Genomic DNA, 21,478 nt, shown 5'->3' with positions numbered 1-21,478 from the left:
CTCAGTCACAGATTCTCAGAGGAACTTTGGGAATGGGAGTCTTTGGTTTTCCAGCTCTGCATCAGCTTTGCCTATGGGTCCTTTCACCCCATGTGGCGTTCATCTGTGGTAGTGGTAGAGTTTAAGAAGAAACCCTTCACCAGAGACGCTTCAAATTTAGTCAGTGCAGCGAGGTCAAGATGGTGTTCGGGTGCTGCTTTTGAGGTCTTAGGGAAATGCTGTACTGACAAGGAGAAGCTTTGCAAAGCAAGGCTGTAGAAAGCTCCTTCTCCATTTACTGTTCCTTCTCGTCTGCCACTATTTGCGTTTGGCTGCAAAGTAAAGTCCCTGTCAGGGTGATGCTTGCTTATACAAAGTTGGAGGGAGGCAAACGGCTGGAGTGGAAATGGTAGCATTCAGTTGGGAAGTGACTTACCTGAGGCTTCAGGTCCACAAGCATTGCTGGGGAATGGCAGGACCTGATTTCTGGTATTGACTCTGAGGCCCCCCAGGAAGCATGCTCTCAAACCGTTCTTTCAACTCAACGCAGTTCTGGTCAAAGGGCGTCTCCGCTATTCTGCTCGACAGCAGCAGTAGTGCAACTGGAAAGTGCCTGGCTCAATCAGAACTGTAGGATGGGGAGATGTACCGAAACAAAAGCTCTCAAGGTGGGCCCAGTGGCAGACCCACTGGGCCCACCTGCATGCATGGTGTGATGCATGGTGTGATGGAGAGGAGCGATCTGATAGTGGTCCAGCTGTGTTGGCAATGGAATTGTTCTGTTCTTCAAGAATTTGGTCTTCGGTAAAATATTGTGACAAAATACTACCGGTGCTTCCACACCTTCGTGCGACTGTTGCTCTGTGAGAAGTGCAGGCATCAGGCCTGGGGGTTTGTGGAGCAAGACGCCTCAAGATGAGCTGTTTGAATACTGGTGTACCAATGTGCTATTAAGTAGATTAAGGGATTATTTTAATGCCACTCGATCTTTTGCTTAAGGATCAATGCACACCTGCTGGGTTATTATTTTGTAGATCCTGTTTGTTTCCTAAGGGAGATTATTTGACCTGTGTATTTATGAGATACGTTTCTTTCCTTTACTCTATTATTTATGAAATCAATGGATCTTAAAAAGGAACACTGTCTGCAAAGTGTCTGGAGCAAGGTGTGCTTGATGAGAATGTGAAAACATGCCGCTAGCAGGGCCTTTCACACCAGCCAAATGCCTTCCCCTTGGAAAGGGAGAGGAACCGTCCTGAACACAAAGGAGAGGTTTGTCCATGAAAGCAGCATCTTGACGGCATCTCAGGGGAGGTGGGAGGAAATCGGAAATTCTTGCCTGCACACCTGCAAGTCACGCAGTGGAGCGGTGGCAGGGATAGGAATAGGTGCCGTGGGATTGGTCTTCTAAATTTGGCAACCCAGGCAGGAGAGGGGAGGCAAGCAGGTGCTGCAGCCTGGGTGCTGCAGAGGACACTGAAAATTCTTTAGATACCGTTAGCTAAAGTGGCTGCGTTGGTGGCATTAGGCATACTCATTTTGCTGTAGAGAATTGGAGGCAGTTCATAGGGCTGTTTAATCGTATTTCCTTTTGAAGGAACTGGAGGTCAGGTAGGTCTGTGGCTCACGTGCAGCACCCTGCCCAAGATGTTACAAAGCCGTCTCATGTCTGTGCGAAGACTATCATCTTCTAATACACCTTGCAGCAGCCCAGGCTTTTGACTGGCAAGGTTACGTGTCCCTTTGGTTCTAAGGGCCTAAGCTCCACGCTGGCCTGCAGCTTTCCAAATTGTGACTTGGCCAACCTTTCCTTGCAGACAGGAAAAGTCGAGTCCTCTGTGTAACAAGGTGGCAGCGAGTGGTCTCAGCTGGCGCAGCCAGCAGAGCGATACCTCACAATAGCCAGAAATAGCCCAAGGTGCTGTCCAGGAGCATCCTGGCTTTGCCTTCTCTCGCTGTTCTCATGGAAGTTGGAGAAGGGACGTCAACCTTTGGCCTTGGTCTGAGGTGGTCACGGGCTGGTGTCAGCAAAGAGGCTGTTACCCGTGCTCTGCTGGCTCCAGGGTTCAATACATGAGAGTCCAGCATTAACTTGCTTTCTTGAAGGAAACTAAACCACCAGAAGAACCAGCTTCTCAGCCAGCTGATTTAAAACTGTCTTTTGAGACCAGCTGGGGATGTGGACAGAGACATCTTCTGCAAACACTGGAGCAGGGTAAGAGAAAGTGTTTATTTATTGCCCCCTCTTTCAGTGTCTTTCCTGTTGCAAATGAGTGCTTGCTCCCTTTGAGTCAGAGCAGGTAGTCTGTATCTCAGAAGGTTGCCTGCACCTCTCATAAGTCTAATGCTTCAGGAGCACAGATCTTTATGGAGTAAATCCTTGGAAAGTGGCCCAGAGCCCAAGGGAGGGCTGGGGGAACTGCAGGGGTCACTGTGGGAGGGGAGGAGAACCATGGAGCAGTCAGGCAGCGGGACAGAGGCGGGCTTGGGGATAGACTGCCTCTTACTGCTACCAAGTCCTGGGTCCTCAGCTGGGCTCTGGGATCTAGGTAATAAACCACTCTAACCTAAGAGCGGGTCAGCCCAGAGGGGAAATGCGGCAGGGAGAGGAGGGCCTGAGGCTACAACCTGATGGAGCATGGCTGCCGAGGGCACTGAGGCAGGGGCACATGTGGGCCCAGGGGGATGGGGAGCTCTCCTGCTTTGCAGTAGCTGCTTGTGGGGTCAGGAGCACGTGGGTGGGTCCCTGGGTCCTGGCTGTTCCCCTCTGTGGGGTTTCTCTGTGATAGCATCTCTAGGCTGAGTGAGAGCTGCTGAGGGCTGTGCCAATGTCCCCGCTGGCGCATGCACTACCCAGAAATGACGACCTGCTTGGAGTTATCTCCATTGCTACTGCAGTGCTGCAAAAGGCCACAGCCAGCAGTGAAGTTCAATGTTCTCTAACTCAGCAATGGTTTTGCTGTTCCCAGGCTGTGGGTGAGGGTCTGGCCGCAGCAACCTTGCTCTGCAGGGCTCTGGTGTGGGCCCAGCATGCAGCACAGCTGTGGCTATTTTAGTACCTCTGGCAATTTGTTGCCCCAAGCGACTGCCTGCCTTGCCTAAGCCTGGAGCCAGCTTTGCCACCCACTTACTAACAAATTAAGAGATGTTTTAATCTAGTGAAACTTGCTGGAGTGAGATCTAGAGCTTGGGATTAGTGCTGAGTCCTTCCCTGAAAAAAGGAACAGGTCCCCTTGCTTCAGTACAAGCCACAAAGTGGGCAAGTCTCTGGCTCTGCTCCCTTTGTCTTTTCTCATCTTTCTGATAGTGATGAGCCTGTTTTTCTTCCTGTGGCCAGGGGATTTTGCTGCACTCCCTGCCCCTTTGCTATGACTAGTTTGCTCAGCGTGCAGTTCAGCAGCGTGTTTCGGAGGTTACATTCTTTGCTGCAATTACCCCTCTCTCCTGCCTCTCATTACTGTGCTTCCTTTGTTGCCAGGTCTTGGAGGAGAAGCAAAGATTAAAGAGAGCAGCGATGATTATATTTAATAGCAAAGAAAATTGGCACGGTGATTGGGAGCTGTTTTCCTTCCCTCTCTCCCACCTATTAAAGTTCTGAGGGAACTTTGAAATGGCACACGGTCATCTCGCCAGGGTTGTGCCTCGCTCCGCCACGGGAGCAGAGGGGAGTGGAAAGCCAGCAGCATGTTCTATGGGCGTTTGTGCCGGCTGGACTTTCCAGCCTGGTCCCCGTGGTCGTGGTCGGGAGAGTGACTTTTTTTCCCTCTTTTAAAGAGAGAGCCCCTTTGCCCCCTTCTGCAAGTGTCTGTGTTGCCCTGGCCCCAGAGTTCTGGCTACTTAGTGAATTGGGACGGAGGGCCAGGCTAGCTCTAAAACACTTAGATGCCTTTTTAGATGCAAATATCAGCCTGTCCCACAAGAATTAGTGACCCCCTGAAGGAGGTCTGCCCTTGTTCCCGGCTCCATTGCCCTTTCTCGCACTGGGCATCTGATCAACAGGTTGCTAAGGGTGGAGAGATTATTCTCAGCCTGTCTTCATGTGGAAAGGTACTGCTTTCGTCTTGGACTCAGACCAGGGAATGCATGTGTCTAACAGCCTCTCTTTTTTCCCTCCCAACCTGTATCTGTTGGTTTAAGAGGAGGTGCTACCTTAGATCTCTAGACCGTCTCAGCCACAACACTCTAACTTTGGATTGTGTTTGAAGGTCGCAAAGAATCAGAGCTGGCTGGTGTGTGTCCTTCTGGTCCAGCATGCTGTGTTGGGAGGTGCAGAAATGCCAGTTGATATCTCCACTGCAGACACTGCAAAAGCTTCGTTCCGCCTGGAAGGTCAATTTGAAATGGATCCTGTGGCATGTCAGGTGTTGTCCATAGAGCTTGAGGGTGGAGGAAACAGCAAAGGAACAGTGACTGTGGTACCATCGATCGAGCCAGGGTGTCTGTTTTTGGTGGAGTGGATGGTGAGGCCACTGGTGCAGTGAGATCATAAACCTCAGGGGTAAGTGTGGCATTGGCAGGAACCTCTTTAAAAGATGAATATGTTTCCCATTCCAATATTTATTGAATGCCCTGTCCCCTCCCCAAGCCAGGCTGTGATTTGCCTGTGGCGACAACTATGCTAGGACTTGGTCCTCTTCTCCCTTGCTGTCCAGCAAGACTCCATTCAAGGGAATTGCTGACCTCCCTTTTGCAGAAGAGGGCTTGCTGACCGGCAGACTTCCAGCATCAAGCTTTTCTAGGTGACAGCTAACAGAAAGCTACGTGTTGGAGATGCGGGAGGCTTTTCCTTCCCTTTTCATCATTCCAATGTGGGAAACTTCTCAGGAGAATCCAGACGATGAGTTTGGAGAGCTTCAGCACGCTGAGCAGGGGACTCAGTGCCGCAGCAGTGCTTGGTGGCGTGTGGGTTTCCCCTCCACCAGGCTTGGGCACCTAAATCCTCTGGGAGTTTCTTGACTCTGTTCTGCCCCCTGGGTTTTTTTTTCTCGAGATACTTGATTCCTCCCCGCCACCCCAAGGATGCTTCCAGGCCCAAGTCTAGTGGCTTTGGGAACGTGCAGAGTGGCTGGATCTGGTGAGTTGAGTCAAGGACAAGGCAGGTTGGGATGCATCCATGGAGGAGACAGCAGCGAGGCACTGGTGTGCACAGGTTGGGCAGGGAGTGGAGCTTGAGGCTTTTTAGCTCTGGAGCACTGTAGGCAAGTGGGGGACAGATTAAAGCTTCCGGCCAGTATTTGTGGTTTTGATTTTAATTTATCAGTTTGGCCAAAATTAGCAACCCTTGTTTAAAATGCTCAGCTGGCCAGCCAACGTGAGGCAACCTCTGGCTGAGAGGGGATACAGGCATTGGGCCGCACAGAAATGTGTCAGATTGCATGAGTGGTCTGCAATGAGGTGGAAGGGAACGAGAAAGCAGGGCGCTGGTAGGAGAGTTTGAGCCCACAAAGCGAGGTGTTTGTTCCTGGCATGAGCCAGACCTTTTAACTGAAGTTGTACTTGCTCACGCTCATCTTTGCTCTAGGGACTGCACAAATCCGAAATGGAAGTTGGCAGGTACTGCAGAGAGATCACAGTCTGCCTCAATACCGGAGACGAATAGATTGGCCAACTGAGCCAGGGAAGAAGGAGGCAGTGGATAACCCTGTTTCAAAGGTTGGTCCTTCGAGAATAGCAGGTTCCTTTTGTGAGTGCTGAAGCAATGGCTCAATTACAGCATGCTAGAGGCTGTATCAAATTTTCCATCGCCCTGAACCAAATACTGTTTGCTGCAGGCAGCTTTGCCCAGCCTTTGCAACCAGAGTACAAGCTTTTAACTGTGAATCATATTAGCCCAACTGTATTACCTGGTAACGGCCTGTAGCATGTTTATCTGTCTAATGTGGCAGTCTGTAACCTACCTTCATCCTGCCGGGTCTAGGTCCCCGAAAACCTGCGGTCTGAACAGGCCAGTGTGAGACTTTTCTGTCCTGCAGGGAGAAGAAATGTTGGGTTCAGGCTACACCTCCTCCCCAGTTTGTCTTTGCTCTCCACAAGGAATGTACTGCCCCAGGGCTTTCAGTGAATTGCTTTTTTTTTTTTGGATCAGGAAGAGTTGTAGCTAGCACAGCTCGTCTGCCAGGTTGTGTCCCGGAGCTGGACTGCGAGGCAGGTTAGCCCAAGCCAAGGGCCCTGGCTTGTTGGTTCCTGTGTTCCTGCAGGAAGTCCTAGAGCTCTTCCTGTTATCCCTGGCTCTCTGGCACCTGTGTAGGATGTACGTGGTACCTGGCTGGCCTGGCAGAGCCACCCTGCTTCCTCTGAGCTGATATCAGGGCTAACTGAGTGGCCTAGCCCTGCGCAGTTACCTGGAGCTGAAAGGTAACGGGCACATGGAGCTCCTGGTCTTCCCTGGCTCCTTTCTGTTGCATGGTGAAGTCTGAGAGTGTTGTTCAGCCCTGCAGCTCCTGAGTGGGTCAGTTGATGTGGCTGTGAAATGCAGCGTCTGTATGAGGTGTCTTGGCTGAGCCAGCCCTCAGAAAGGCTTAGAAACTGTTTGCCGTGTAGTTGCACTGAAAAGCAGACAGACAATTCACCAGGAGGTATGGTGCTGAAAGAGATGAGGAATCACGAGACCCGAGTCAGGAAGAGGTTTTTAGGCAATTTAAAACTTGTGAGTTTTTTATTTCAATTTAACTTTGCTAGCAACGTAAAACTCTGAAATATAGCAAATGGCTGGGTTCGGGGCTTTGCTGAATATTCTCCATGCTGCCCTTTTGGTTATGTCACAAGAGAGCCCCTAGACTAAATCCTTAAGTTAGAAATCACCACTGAGTTATTCAAGAAAGAGCAGACTCTATTTCTAAAGTAAGAAACAATCAAAATGGAATAGATGCTCGGCTCTCTACGCTGTATTTCCCGACCATCGGGAAGCCAGAAAAAAGAGTGAGAGAGATACATGAGGTACCTGACTTTTCAGACTCCTTTGCTGCTTGTTTCTGATTACGCTTGTTATCTTTCGTTCTTGCTCTGGAAGAATGTGTTGTGCGTACCTGACTCTCTTCAGAAGTACTGGGAGCCGGGGGAAGAGTCACACGATGCTCTTACGCAGCAGGACCTGAGCGATGCCCAGCGCTGTCATATAGTATACGTGGCAGCTAGGTATGCTTCTTTCACTGTCATTTGACTTTCTTCTCATTCACGTATTTCTAGGGTGCCTCTGTATCATTTTAAGGCAAATGAAGCTTGTGTGTCTTCTGTCCCAGGTATGCTGAATGCTAAGTGGCTTGGGATGCTGGATTCCAGTCTAGAAATAAGGTTTTAGCCAAGTTTCCCTAATTAATCCCGCTTTGTATTGATGCGCTGGGCCAAGATGCCAACCCTGCTAGTCCTTTTTAAGGTTCCTGGGAGGTTCTAGGTTTGCATCCTTGGAGGCATCTCCCCGTGGTTCATTCCTAGGGTTGGACGGAGATGTTAGCTGTGAATCCTAGGACAGTAGGGCAGAGAGGTCTCCGTGGTTTTTGAGTAATGCCTTGGCTAGAGCATGGCCTTTTAGTGCCTGCGTCGTCTTAACAGCAGTAACAGCAGGAGCTGCTCTTTGCAATTAGTATTTTGGGTTTTTCCTCCAGTGCTAGATGCGTTTTTTTTGTGGTGTTTGGCTATCAGTGGGATTGCTCCAGTGTTCTCTCCAACCCTGAATCTCCCAGTCACTCCTTCACAGGCTGCAGCATCGCTTCTCTTTCATTTCAGCTACGCGGCCACAAAATACGTGCTCGTTCTCCAAGTGCTCTTGCACATCCCTCTGGGTCTGTACAGACCACCTGAAGATTGTGCTGCATCTACCTGCTCCAGAGAATTTCTGCTGGCAGAGGAGAGCTTCAGGGGCGCAGTCGTTTGTGTCAGCTACGCTGTCTTCGCTTGTGTGGGGTTAAAGCGACCCCTCTGATCCTGCACAGAGCTGAAGGAGGCATGCACAGGTGTGGAGGCTGAGCAGTGAGGATGGGTTCCCAACAGCAGTGACCCCGACTGTTTACAAAATGGAATTGTGTCTTCCTGCCTTTGTTTCATGGCTTCTTCACACACCTTGATGCGTTCCCTGCATCAGCTGCATCTGTTCTTAGGAGCCCTTTGACTTTTTCCCACTAACGCTTCCTGGTTTCATCCATTGACAAATTTTACATGGTTTTGCTATTTCGGTTAAGGTTTTTATTCTTCTTGCTCTCCCTTTCAGCCTCTATCAAAATTGTTCTTAAAAAGGCTTACATTGATTCAGCTGAAGTGAATTCTTTGGTGTGTTCTAAGCAAGACTGCTGCGATCCATTGAAGTCGATCTGCGCCGGTTTAATAAATCAGCAGAAATTCCTGGCGGTAGTTAAAACTAGCCCCTGTGTGTGTAGTGCAAGGACTAAGGCTAAACCAAAGGGTTTTTAGAAGGGATTTAACCCCTTGTTTTCCCTCCCCAGTGGCGCAGAGTGTGCAGCGAACTCCCAGCTGACTGCCTGGAAAGTTTACCTCACTGGAGTGGAGATCAGGTACATATATGGAAATTGTGCAGAGCTGGGCTGGGGCTGGACAACTCAAGAGGCCCCTTTGAAGGTTATCGGCTGTTATGAGGGGTCCAAATGTAAAACATGTGTGTGCAGGAGGACAGCAGCAGAAATTTCTTTTGACTCAACACAGTAACTTTGCAGACTGTTGTACTAGAGAAACTTTAATGCCTCCTTTCCTCTGAGCCACGACACTGATTTCTTCTTTTGCCTTGAGTCTTTTCTTTCCTTGAATTTACATGTTTGCAGGAAATAAAGTTGCTTAGTATCCTTGCAGGACGGACAAGTTACATGTTGTCCCTGAGGCTGGTAGTGTTCAGACGGGTCCTGTTGTGTTTAAGCAATGGAGGGTCTGGTTGCAGTCTTGTACGAAGTGTGGGAGATGCATCGTGTTTCCAGGAGGCTTTTTGTGGGATTGGTTTTAATTTTGTGTTCTGTGTTCTCTTGCTGTGCGGGGATGAAGCCCATGAGCCAGCACAGCCCATTGATGTGACAGCCTGTGTGTCTCAGAGCGATGGCCTGTAATTGAAAAGTTCTCACCGCTCTGTAGTGCAACAAGCAGGTAAAGCCAGAAAAAAACAGTTCTGGGAAACAGTAATCAGACAGCTGATGCCCAAGAGAAGGGAAATCGTGCAGTGAAGCTCTCTGGAGAGTGCCAACTTCAGACTGGGGGACGGAGCAGGAATGCAGGCACAGGAAGGGTAAAGGAGAGGCTGAGACCTGTGCCGCAGAGCGTCAGCTGCGTGCAGCTAGGCTGTTTGTAGAGCTGCTGGAGTTTGGGTTCCCGTTGGAATCATTCACCCTAAAGTGGGAATACCAGTCTCACTGCAGGAAAGGGGCAGGAAAGGGGTTTCCACTAGGGACCAAGTCCATCGTGTAGGTACTGTTCCTCACAGTCATCGTTTCTGTGAAGGGTCAGCTACGTTTTACCAAAAGCCTCCTGTGAGCAAAGGAAAGAGGAATGCTAAGAAAAGCAATAGCCGTGAAACTTCTGTGAGAGGAAGCATGGTCATAGTCCACCTAACAGTTGGCAGCCCAGCAGAGTCTCTGATTTTGCCTGAGGGGCAAACTCAGTCTGGTTTTTGAGTTTATTCCTACTTACGGGGCTGTGGCCTCTGCTAAGAACCGAGTCTGGCTAAATCATCTTATCAGAACTGTGTGCACTTTGTTTCTCACGTCCTGGCATTCATGGGCTTGTTGCAGGTTCCCTGGCTAAGGTCCTTGTCCAGAGGCTTGACCCTGGTTGATGGGCGCAGGGCAATCAGCACGCAGAGGAAGGAGATGTTGGTTAGGAGCCATTCCAGACACACAAGCACCCCAAGTTTCCAGATCCGCTCACTGGCGTCAGGGCAGCAGGTCTGTCCACACGCAGTCATGCTGCATCTCCAGCTTGCACACAGAGACCTGGGTTTGCTTTAAACTGACTGGCTAGTATGCTGCTGGCACTGGAATTGCAGCATGGCTGGACCATCCAGCTGTTTTGCTGCTGTCTCGGATGGCTTTTGCAGCCTCTGTGGAGCTCTGTACTTTTGCCGCTACAGTATCTGAGCTAGCTAGAGGCTGAGCCAAGATCAGCACCTGTGTTCTTATTTCTTTTGGCCAGGCTATCCCACACATCCCTTGTGGCTTTGCCTTCTGGAAGGCGCCCTAGTGTTGGGGCACTGGATGGAGACACAGTGCTGCAGGGAGAGTTTGGTTTGGCTCTGCGCTCCGTGCCTTGAGTCAAGCTGAGCCCTGAAGAGCTAAGCCTTTTTCTCCCATAGAAAGGGAAAGGGATAATATTTCTATTAATGGGGTGGTGTGAAAATCAAATCCAAGTGAGCAGAACCTGCTGAGCTGAGGTAATGCTGAAGGCCTGCAAGTATCAGAAAGCTACAAGAAGTCCATGCTGGGGTGATGTCGCCACTAACACAATCCAGGAGGAACAAATGAATATTAAATAAGAGGTTGCTCTGAGGGTGAGCCAGTCTCCTTGAAGGCTTCAGAACGATGTCCTGAGGTGAGGTTCCCGCGGTCACCTGCATCGCTCACCAGCGTCCTTGTTTGGCTGAGGAAACAATTCATGGCTGTGTTGAAACATGTTTGGTTGGGTCATAGCCCAGGTGCAGAGCTGCATGTGCTGTTTGATTTCCTGTGCGCCTTATGGCTCATCTCTTAAATACTTTCTCAAGAGGCTTTCTCATCTCCCACACTGAACCTCCTCCCTTGTTGACTCTCCACAGTCTGGTTTCTACATTTGAATTTTATGACTTATTCCTTCCCTCCTTTTCTCCCAAGGGTTTGATTTTGCCTGATGGCTTCAGCGGAGATCTCTGAGAAGGGATGGGTTCATCTCTCTCCTTTGGTCCTACGTGAAAACAGCTTCCTTCTCGTTCTCTCTCCTTTCACGTGCAACATGACTGGTTTTCTTGGTGGTGTTCCCTGAGGGTGGGATAGATTTTTGAATCCTTTGGTCCTGGTCAGACTCTCTGAGATCTCTCTGTGGTGCTTTTCTGGTTTCATTTCCTGAACATCACAGGAGTTTTCTCTCTTTGATCTAAGGAGTAAAGGCCTTTTCCCCACTGAATGCTGTGCTGAGTGACTCACCAGGCATATGCCCCTTCTCCAAGTCAATTTTCTTGTCTCACCCGAGAGATGCTCATGATTTGCTAATGGGATTTGTTCCTGACAGCCACCCCTTTCCTTGAGCATTTGTAGATTTTGGAATGGGCTACGGGTACCACTTTGAGAGCTGTTTCCTCCGTGCTCCTGGCTGCAGGCTTTAGGCACAAATCACAAACTTAAATACCCCTTCCCAGCCTCTTAGCCCTCCCTCTCAGGCTGTCAATCCTAAAAAGCCTTGGTCATCGCCCCTCCTCCACACATCTCCCTTCCCACCACCCCTATCTCTATCCCACCTATTGATTATCTTCAGCCAAACCCGGTGAGACTCAGCCACCCCAAGCAGGTAACAAATGGCTGGATGAAGGGCTGGCAGCAAGGTCCCGTACAACTAGCACAATCTAGCTAAGTTACTCAGGTTGTCATGCAGAACAGAGTCTTTCATTGCCCAAAAAGAGTTACTGCCGTGCATTCAGGTACAGGGCAGGGAGATGAATCCAGCCCAGCTCAGGTCACAGCGCGGAGGAAAGACCTGTGAACAGGGTAAGGATTTATGCAAGGGTACCGTGCAGGGGCTGCTGTACGTACATGGACGTTTTTCTTCACCCTTCTTCACCCTTCCTCCCTTTAAAAAGGGAAGGTGGACAGGCCTTTTGCCGGGTCAGGACCAAAAAGAACAAGGTCTTGTAGAAAAGGACACGGTCATGATCTGTTTTGAACCCTGGTGGAGTTGTTTCTACCTTCAGATTCTGCATTAGCAGCGGCAGAACGAGAGAGGCTCCAAAAGCACTGAGAAACTGATGTAGATGTGTTTGGTAAATGCCTAGCGTGGTTTCCTCTCGCACTGTCTCTGTGCAGTACAGTGTTTTAAAGGAGGCTCACTTGCTGCCATTAAACAGTGTGCAAATATGCACTTTTTTAAACCTGCTGATGGTCAGAGTTCTGCCACACAACCTGTTGCCTGATAATGTGCAGTAGTGAATTACCTTTCAAACCTAGCACACCTAGCTTGTACTGATGAGATAAGTATGTGCTTGATAGGATCTACCCTGGTTATTCATGTTACGCCTCTGGCCCCGAGTTGCATGAGGTGGATCGCCCGGGCAGTGTTATTTCCTTCTCTAAAACGTTTGGGACGACACCCAGACTTTCACCGTTTCTCAGGGTGGCGCAGGGCACGAGAGGAGTCCCGTGTAATTGGGAAGGAGAAGGAGCCAAGGGATCAGGCTCTCTGGACCTGCAGCGTGCCTGCTACCTGCAGCTGGCCACTGTGAAGCCGAGCGATTGAGGAGGTGCCTTTAACCATTTGAGAACTGCCAAATGGTCGGTGCTTTCCCTCCATTATGTGTCTATGATCTTGACCTGCTAAACTGGCAATTTAGTGATACAGGCTCTGGGGGGACCTGTGTGAGGCTACAGAGCTGGAAGGCAACCGGGGAGGTTGGTGCATTTGTCCCCCCCCATTCTTCCCAGGCGGGGAAGAATTAGTTCACTAAACCATCCCCGGGACAATAAGCTGCAGATCAAGGGCGGGTTAAGTCAATTAAGCGATGTGTGCACATATGTGCATTTCACAGTGCAACACTCCTTTTGGTTCGTGCTTTGAACATGGTGCTAAGAGGCTGTGGGCCTCTGCAAAAAGCAGCAATGTCCCGCGGGATGGATCCCCTCTCAGCGCTGGGCCCTGGGTTAGTTTGAAGCCTCTTGGTGCCGTGGCTCTGGGGCAACGGGACCCTTGGGTGCACAGCAGTAGCAGCGCTCTGGTGGTCTCTGTGATCAGGCTGGTGCGTTGATTGTGGAGGCAGATTTGACTGCGTGGAGTTGGGAGGCATAATTGGAAGATGATTATACCTTCTCTTATCTAAATGCTATCTCTTATCTAAATGTCCTCAATTGTGTCTTCTGTAACAAAAAGCTTCAGGGTTTGAGTAGAAAAGAGTTTACCAGCTGGCTGCTGTGGTGTGACCAGGTGAGCAACAGATGACTGGCTGTGTAGAAAAGCTTGCAAATACTTGTCTTTGGTGCATAATGTTTCCGGAAAGCTTCTAGACCTGCTGATCCCACCAGTTAATTGCCCCTGGCCCCTGCTGTTGTGGTTTTTGCCTTCTCCTAATACCCCGGTGGTATTTGCTCTGTTTCACACCGGGGGACAGAAAACGGCAGTGAGAATAAGGTAAATGAAGGGAAAGGAGTGTGGCCCTTCAGCTTTGCCCTGGTTTTCTGGAAGAGATCTCTGCAGCATTTGGCAAATGCTTACTCAGCTGGTCTAAATCCTCAGTGAGGAGAGACTGGCTCCAGTGCAGCAAGAGTGTCCTCTTCGGCTGGTTTGGTCCAGAACAGGTGCCTACTTTGCTCAATGTCCATGTAACGTTGATATATATAAAACATTTGGGGGGGATGTTTCAGAGACCTAACAGTTTCTTTTATTAAATATTATGACCCAGCAGGTTAAAGTGGATTTTCAGCTTCATAGCTGAAGGAGCTAGTGTCCTTGGGAGCAGTGCTCTGTGGGCTGTGGTAGCGTAAGCCTCATCAGCTACAGAGGTATGTCAAAATGAAACATTAATTGATAGGTGCTCTTACACAGTTGAGAAACATAGGGAGAGCTGACGATACCCCAAAAGAGCGGGTTTAAGTTGCTGTTTTCATGCTGAGCATGTGCGAATTGGAGCAGAGGGTAGCAGAAATTTTTCCTGACTGTCTTTATCGGCTCGATCCCTGAGGTCTGTTCTTTGCATGCTCACGTTGCATCCTGGCAGTAGGATTCTTGCACTTGGGTGCACTGTTACTGCTTATCTCCTGGTAGTGCCCAGGAAACCAAGGGCCAGCCCTGTTAGATTAGTTACAGGTAGCCAACAAAACCGACAGTTCTTAGAAATGTGTGATACCCGTTATAGGTGGTAAGTGAAATGCCCTTCCATCAGGAAACTGCCCTAAGAGGTGTTAAAGTTCAGGTTATGCACATACGTTTCCCTCTCCCCTGGACCTAGGTAGCTTGTGAACGGTGCAGGGCTGCGCAACCAGCTGGGCAAAGAGGAGGTAACATCTCGGTGGAAATAGTTACAATATTGCATTCCCTAATTAGTCACCTCCTCTAATTTCCCCCAATTTTTGACAAGTGCAGACAGAAGAGGTTTTGTAGCACTGTGGAAATTTTGCGGTAACAATTGCCTTCATTTTCCAGCTGACTGCGGATTCTGATCTGGTTGAAGTGTTTTTGGGCTCGGGGGATGATCAGTCATCTTTAGGGCAAGTTAATTTTGAAACCTAAGTGTGAGGTGTAATACACACGAGCTGAGTCTAATTGTTCTTTTAAAGGCAGTTCTGATCTCCCCTCTTTATGCTGCAGCTGCCTTTTTCATACGCTCAGAGGGGCCTATTGTGGAGGATAGGATGCACCAAGCAGCGATTTTCTGTATTGACGGTGTGGCGGACACCCTTGGTTGTACCACGTGCAATAGGGCACATTTGCCCTAAGCTCTTCAGAGCTTAGGGCAAATTTTAAGATAAACCTCACTCCCTGCATTGCTTTCTTTCCTATTGGTTAGTTGTTCTTAGCTTTCCAGAAAGGCAAAATTTTGTTGAAACCTAGTAGAAGACTTCCCATTGGATAGCATTGGGAAAAATTTTCATTTCCAAAGGTGGAAATTTTGGAAGGGTGTGAGTGGGCGCTTTAGTGATAGTTGTTCTGCAACTTTATCAAGGTGGCATCTGCTGCCAGCCAGCATCTATTGCCTTTTACATTTGAGACTGAAGTTAGGTGAAAGACTCTGGTGAATAGTGAAGTGGCAGAAAAGTGTCCCTCCCTTTATCCTGAAACTGTTATAGACTCAAACTTACTTTGCTAGGGCAGTGCTGGGGTCGTTCTCCCTTTTGGCCAGAGCACTCCCTTGAGATTGAATCCAGATTCAAATCGCTCCTGCTTCTGACAAGATCTGAATCGATTTTGCCCAGCTCCTAAATCCTGCTCATAATGTTTTCACCATGTTTTTAGTCAAGGGTGAAGCTGCTCAGTTTGTACTGGGTTGAAGTCCATGGAGATGAAGGAACATAAACTCCAAATGATTGAGGTATTAGACAGTAGAGCTCATTTTTAAAGTGTTAGGAAGGAAAAGGATCTTTAAATCACACATTGCAGCCTTGCAAAGTTTTCGCTGTGATGTTACCTGCTCGGGTAACAAAATCTGCGTGCTTCCCCTTTGGGCTTGGATGATGAAACCACTTGTTAATTTTAGTGGTGTCCCTTTCAAAGCGATCTGGCCCCTTCACCAAGAGTTTTGGAAGGCTGATGTGACTTTCCTGTCGGAAAGGAAATCGGAGTGAATTCAGTCAGGGTCTTTCCTGTCCTTACGAGTGCGTTAAGGAGGCTCCTTGTGAGGTCGGATGAATGTGTTTGCTGCAGAACAGCATCTCTTACAGTGATGCTCCCACTGCGGGGATCTGTGACACATTCTTCTTCCTGGTGTAAGAGATGATCTTGGTCAGGTAAGATCAGGTAACTAGGGCCCACTGGGAGGAGGGAAGGTTTCCAAGGTCTTGTTCATCCCTAACTGTATTAGCTCTTTATTATCTCCAGCATTTTTTCCCGTCTTGGAGTGGAAGCTTTATCTTTTGGATTTCTGGGAAGGCTAAAGAAGGAACCTGATACCATTTGCAGGTTTTTATTGGCTGCCTGATGCCAATAAGCATGCCTGATGCATGGGATGCTTTCCTTGCAACTGGAGGGAGTTTCCGTTCTATGCGGTGCCGTCTCTGTGTCTGAACAGCCGCGCTGGGGATTCCTGAAAAACAGGGTTATGAAGGGGGGGGGATAAGGTGGGTGGGGAGGCTGCAAGCGAGGTGAGTGTGGCAGCCAGCTGGCAGTGCAAATTGGATATCTCTGACAAATGGTTTATGTCTGCAGTCTCTAACCATGCCCTCTGACCAAGGGGTTCCCAGTATCAGAGAGACCAAAGCGAGGCATGGACCCCAGCGATTCCAGCCCGCTGCCAGGAGAGATTTCTTCTCCTTCTCTGCCATGAAAAAAACTGGTGAGTGAGGTTCAGGTAGAAAAGCAAATTCTTGCCCTGGACTGAGCTGCAAGGGAAAATTGACCACATAAATCACATGGAGCGTTCCAGAGCAGAGATGTCTCGGGCACTGCAGCTGCCACTGCTGTGTTCAGAGCAATGAACCACTCGAATTAGACTTCCTTCCCATCATGTACAGACCTTCTGTTTAGACGCTGTGGGGAATAGTGGAATACATCTTCAGGCATTCTTGTACACCAGTTTTGGTATGATCTGTCTAAAGCGTGGGGCCTTCAACTCCCTCAGTGGCCCACTTTGTGCAACACAGATTGATCTACTATTGAGTTGTTGAATTTCGTGCTGCTTGGAGCTTTGATGGCCCCTGCCAAGGAAAGTGTCGTCCTTTTGGCCGTCCTCAAAGGGAAAAATGGGTGATAGGGCCTGCCTCTGGGCGCCTCTCCATGAACAGGGAAGGGGCTCTGACATGGAGTCTAACGACCGAGATCTGGGCTGGAGGACCTGGCACTGGGGACAAGCGTAGCGAAGGTGTTGTGTCACTTGCTGGGTGTTGGCGTCTGACAATACACCTCTGTATAAGTGTAAAACGTCAGTAGCGATTATTTACACGTCTGACATGATGTGCTATGGTCTACTGGTTGTTTTGGGACCGTCTGTTTCCACCACTTGTTCCTTGCACTTCCTGACATCTTTCTCAGCCTGATTCTTCATTTTCCACTCGTGTTCCCCACTGCAACAGCTGCTCTTTCCCTCTCCTCAGTTTTCCATCCGGAGCCTGCTCTGTAGCCTTCCTCCCGCCAACATATTTGTATCTTGGGTTTGGGTTTCATTTTTCTTGGTGGATTTGATCCCTGATGAAGTGAACTCATTCACGGAAATGAAGCTCCCTCTTGAGAACTCATTTTTCCTCATTCAGCCACTTCTTTTTTTCTTCCTTTGCTTGCTCTCTCTCCTCTTTGATTGTGTGCAAGAGAGACACGCTCAGGTCATGCCTCTCTGACTTCCACTTGTTTAAGCCCCAGAGACAGGCGAAGTCGACCTGATATGTTTCCTTAAGACGTGGAACACAGGAACTTACCTCTTACGCGGGGGGTAAAAGTATTCATTCCCGAAGTAAGCAGGGAAGGAGAAAATGCCTGACTGACTGTATTCAGGCCCTTTTGGTGGCTCTGCCAAAGAGCTCCAGTTGGGGAAGAAACTCCCCTGGTGTTAGCAGGCCTTTTTTCTCCTCCGTTCAAGCCTAGGAAGTGGTGTAGTAATGCACGCTTGCACTTCCCTGGGTAATTCTTACCCTGGCCCCATGGCATCGGGTCTCCAGTGCAGGGGCCATGTGCCCATTGCAACCTTTTACAGGTGGGCAAGGCAGTCAGGCCATTGTGGAGGGAAGTTGCCAAGGGGTGAAGTAGTTGTAGGTTTTGCCTTGCTTTTATGTCTTTTTTTTTTTTTTTTTTTTGGCAGCTCCCTCTTCTGGGCCTGGGTGCGTTGCAGAAATCAGAGGAGGCCATTGGTTGTGGAAGAAAGTCAGGTAAAACAAACACCAGAGAGAAAAGCACTCCTATGGCACAGCTTCGGAAGGATAGCAATGGCCGCCTCCGCGAGGAAGGGGGCTGCTTCCCCAGGAAGAGCCTGGGATTGAAGGAGAACTCAGAGACCCTGGGAGAGAGCAGCCTTTGCTTGCTGAAACTATTGGAGAGAAGCCTGTGAGGTCAGTGCAAACAGCCTGGCCATCGCTGCCAGCCAAGCACAGAGAGCTGAAGCTTTGAGGAGGAGCCCTCCATGCCTGGCTCCACAGGGCAGGAGGGCGCTCGCTTTTCCTTCTGTTTTGGAGCTGATGGGGGTCAGAGTATGTCTCTGTTTCTGGCACAATTGGGCCAGGCCTGATCTCTAAGGGTGGATGTTTGGGATGACGGGGAGAACCACGGAGCTGCTGGGCTGCAGTTTTCACCCTGTCTGTGTGGCAGGTGGAGCCAGGTGACCCGTGTTAGCCTGTGTCCCCACAGCTGCTAGTCATAACCCCCCCCCCCCCCCATTTGGACTATCCCCTGGACGCTAGCAGGTCCCCATGCCTCACACAGATCTTGCAGGGATCGACACGATACCTCGTCCATGGGTTATTGTTATGACAGTGCGCCACCGATGTCTGAAAGCTGGGAAGGGATGAGCAAGAGGATGGTCCAAACACATCTGTTTGGTCTCAGTCTCCAGAGTTGTACCCTCCAGTGGCCTGGACGCTGGAGGAGTGACCATTCATTGCTCTCTGACCTCTCAAAAAGAGATGCTCTGTTCTACTTTGGGGCTGTCTTTCCCTGAGGAAAAGGATGAAGATCTGGGAAGAGCTATCCCAGCAAGAGCTGACCCTGTAGTTCTGCTTTGAGCCTTTTTTGGGGTCGGGCCCTGCTCCTTTCCACAGAAATGGTTCTGGTTCTCTGATCAGACCCTGGTGTACCTGCGCTGCCGCCATCGTGGGGTTCAGGTCTCCCAGAGCACCCCATGCCTCGCTGCCTCTCTTCTGGCTGCCTGCAGGCTCCCTAGGACTGAGGCTGATTCTTGCTTTGTGTTTTCTCCTGCCTGGGCAGATGATAAGTGAATGAGATCATTTCCCAGGAAATCTCCTCTGGGTAAGCCAGTCCTCTGTGATGCAGTATTTATTTTGCAGGATTGATGTGTCGCGCGCTTTTCTCTCTAGCTAATTCAAGCGAACGAACACAAATGATGCTGCTTTTATCTGCCCAGGTCCAAACCATGCTCAAAGCCTCCTCTTGACATGACTCACTTATGGGCAAGCCCTGGAGAAAGTAGATGTGGCAATTCAGTTACAGATCCCGTCCTTTTCTCACGGCTCTGTGGTCAACAGGCTTTGTCGTTGTGCTCTGGATGAACGACAGAGGAGCAAGTTCCTCTAAGCAGGAAGCTTGCATCAGCCGGGCTGTGACTGCCTGCTCATGCATTTCCTGCTTCGCTCCAGCCCTTCCAGATGGCTCCTCCTGGTCTGCGTAGGAGGTGGGGGAGTTGTTCCCACAGCCAGTTCGTCTGTAGCATGTCAGTTCAGTTCTGGTGAAGGTTCTGGTGTAAAATGAGTTCTTTATCTGTGGAGCAGTTTGTAAAAAGGAAATACGTTTTTTGCGTAATGTTTTTTTGACGTCCTTTCCTCTGCAGTTTCCTGTGAGGGTAAATCTTGTTTGCTGAAAATTTGGCATTTTTAAAAAAAAGCTCTTTTTTGTTATCCTTCTTTCTCCTTTCTCCTCTTTTCCCTTTCTGCATCCTCCTTTTTATCCCTAAGCAAAACCTCAAAATACAGAAAAATCCATGATCTAAGGAAAGGAAAAAAATGCAGAAAATTGAGGAGGGGGGAATCCAGTTTGAATGACAAATAATCTTGGGCTCAGAAAAGCCTCAGTTATTTTTTGCAAAGCAGTCAGTGCACTACTAGCTCGATTTGCTGCTGTAAATATTGGTCAGGTTCTTTCAACTCTTCTGAAGGCAAATGAAGCAGTTGCCAGGTTTGCTTGCTGTTGCGTGTCCGGGATGATGAAAGGGCCAAAGAAACAGGAGGATCTGTAATTGTGAGTGGGGTGTTCAGCCATGTGGTCTGGGAGTCCGAGCAGAGAGGTGCAGCAGCAAGGCATGTGCTTGATGTGGGATCTACCTGAAACCAGTGTTTCTGCCTGCCAAACCCCAGCTTGGAAGATAACTCTCGCTGGCTCCAGAATGGGAGGATGTTAAAAGCACTCCTGCCCAGATGAAGAGACAAACCATGATGACGTGGCACCGGGTGCATCCCCAAGCCGGCACATTTGCATTGCTGCTCAAGGGTGAGGGGTTTGGAGCACTGACTGCTTCCCCATACCCTGCACCCCATGATGACGGAGTAGTTGGATGTCAGTGGGCAGGTTGGTACTGTGATGCCTTTCCTTCCTTCTGCATTAGAGGGGAATTTTTGCTTCCTTGTGCCCTAGACACGACAGCTGAAGCTTTGTTCTCTCTCTGTTTTCAGTGAATCAAATTTTTTTTTTCCAGTTTCCTCCACAGCCTGCTTCGGATGCAATAGAGCTCATTTTGTTTGACATCTTGGTAGGCCGATCTCCCCTTAGATTTGCAGGACTTGTCTGTCTCTGCCTCTCTCTCTGCTCACAAAGCTCTTGCTGTTGTGCAGTGAGTGCTCCAGGGCAGCCTTCCTCCATCGCTGCCCCACGGAGCAGTTTGCAGCACTGTGCACGGTCCCTTTCGGCGCTGAGAGGCAGCTAGGGCCCAAGCTTTGCGTTTGTGACCCTTCTGTGCAGCTCTCCGCAATCCTACCGAGTACGGGGCTTAAGCACGGGCCTCAGGGAGGGGAGAAGAACCGCCCTCATGGGCCAGACTGGAAGCCTCTCAGCACGTTATCCTGTTTCCAGCGGTGACCATGCGGGATGCCTGGGGGTAAATAGAAGAATAAAGGCATTGCTAGACCAGTCCTTTCCCCACACTCAATCACTGGCAATCTGTGGTTTTGGCTGTGCTTCCCAAGCACCCGTGGTTTCCAGTCCATCGTGCTTAAGCAAGTATGGTTCCTTCTCCTTGAAGGTACATCCTCCCTTTTTGCCCCCATTTCAATGTGTCCACTGGACTCTGTGGAAGTGCCCCAGTTGCTTCAAGGCAGCTGTTAATTTCTTGGAGGGTTGTTCTACACCCTGATGGATTGGGATCCGAGGGTTGCCCACTCTAGCGGGATGAGGAGGGCAGTTAGACCTTTGTGTTTTTTTCTGTTCTTCCACCCTGCAGGCTCGAAACTGAGGAGGCAGCATGTGTTGGGCTGGGAGAAATCCTGCTGTTTAGTGGCAAGGAGTTTTCTTTTTTTCCACGTGATGCGTGAAAACACACCCTCGTGGCATTGCCCCGGATGACTTGCCCGGCCAAACCCTTGTGACTGACGGGACCAAGCGCTTGAAAATAGCTATCTGAAGAAGTAACGTTTGAGGATGTTTTCTCATTTTGTTCACTTATCTAAGGGATATTAATGATGTTCTGATGGAGCCAATTAAGCAGGTGCATTGATAACAACATAGCAAGAGCTGTGTTGCTACCAAGATAATGTCAAGTGATCTCCAAGGGTTTCCCGGGTACGCGCCGTTGGTCCTACTCAGGAGGCTCAGAACGGCTGCGAAGCCCTTTCATCTCTGGTCTGAGAGGGCTGGGGTTTTGCCGTCGTTGGTTGGGGGTTTTCAGCGACTTGGCCAAGCGGGTCCTTCCTGCAGCGTTCTTCGCTGAGGCTTGACTGCGCTGCCTTCTCGTGCCTGGCCGTGCCGCAGTCGTCCTCCGTAGCATCGCGGCCATTTCCATGGCAACGGCACGTGCTCGGCTCTAATAATGTCAGGT

General features: G+C 49.7%; 1 protein-coding gene across 9 annotated transcripts in view; it reads left to right on the top strand.

The window, feature by feature from the left end:
* The window catches only part of POC1A (POC1 centriolar protein A), a 179,363-nt gene that overhangs the window by 117,254 nt on the left and 40,631 nt on the right, over positions 1–21,478 (top strand). For all 9 annotated transcript variants that reach the window (XR_011144061.1, XR_011144062.1, XR_011144067.1 and 6 more), the window contains one exon: positions 17,585–17,831. The gene's annotated coding sequence lies outside the window, so the exon portion shown is untranslated. The remainder of the gene's footprint in view (positions 1–17,584; positions 17,832–21,478) is intronic.

Source organism: Struthio camelus, chromosome 14, assembly GCF_040807025.1.
Source record: "Struthio camelus isolate bStrCam1 chromosome 14, bStrCam1.hap1, whole genome shotgun sequence".
Classification (NCBI taxonomy): domain Eukaryota; kingdom Metazoa; phylum Chordata; class Aves; order Struthioniformes; family Struthionidae; genus Struthio; species Struthio camelus.
This window is presented reverse-complemented; position numbering and strand designations above follow the sequence as displayed.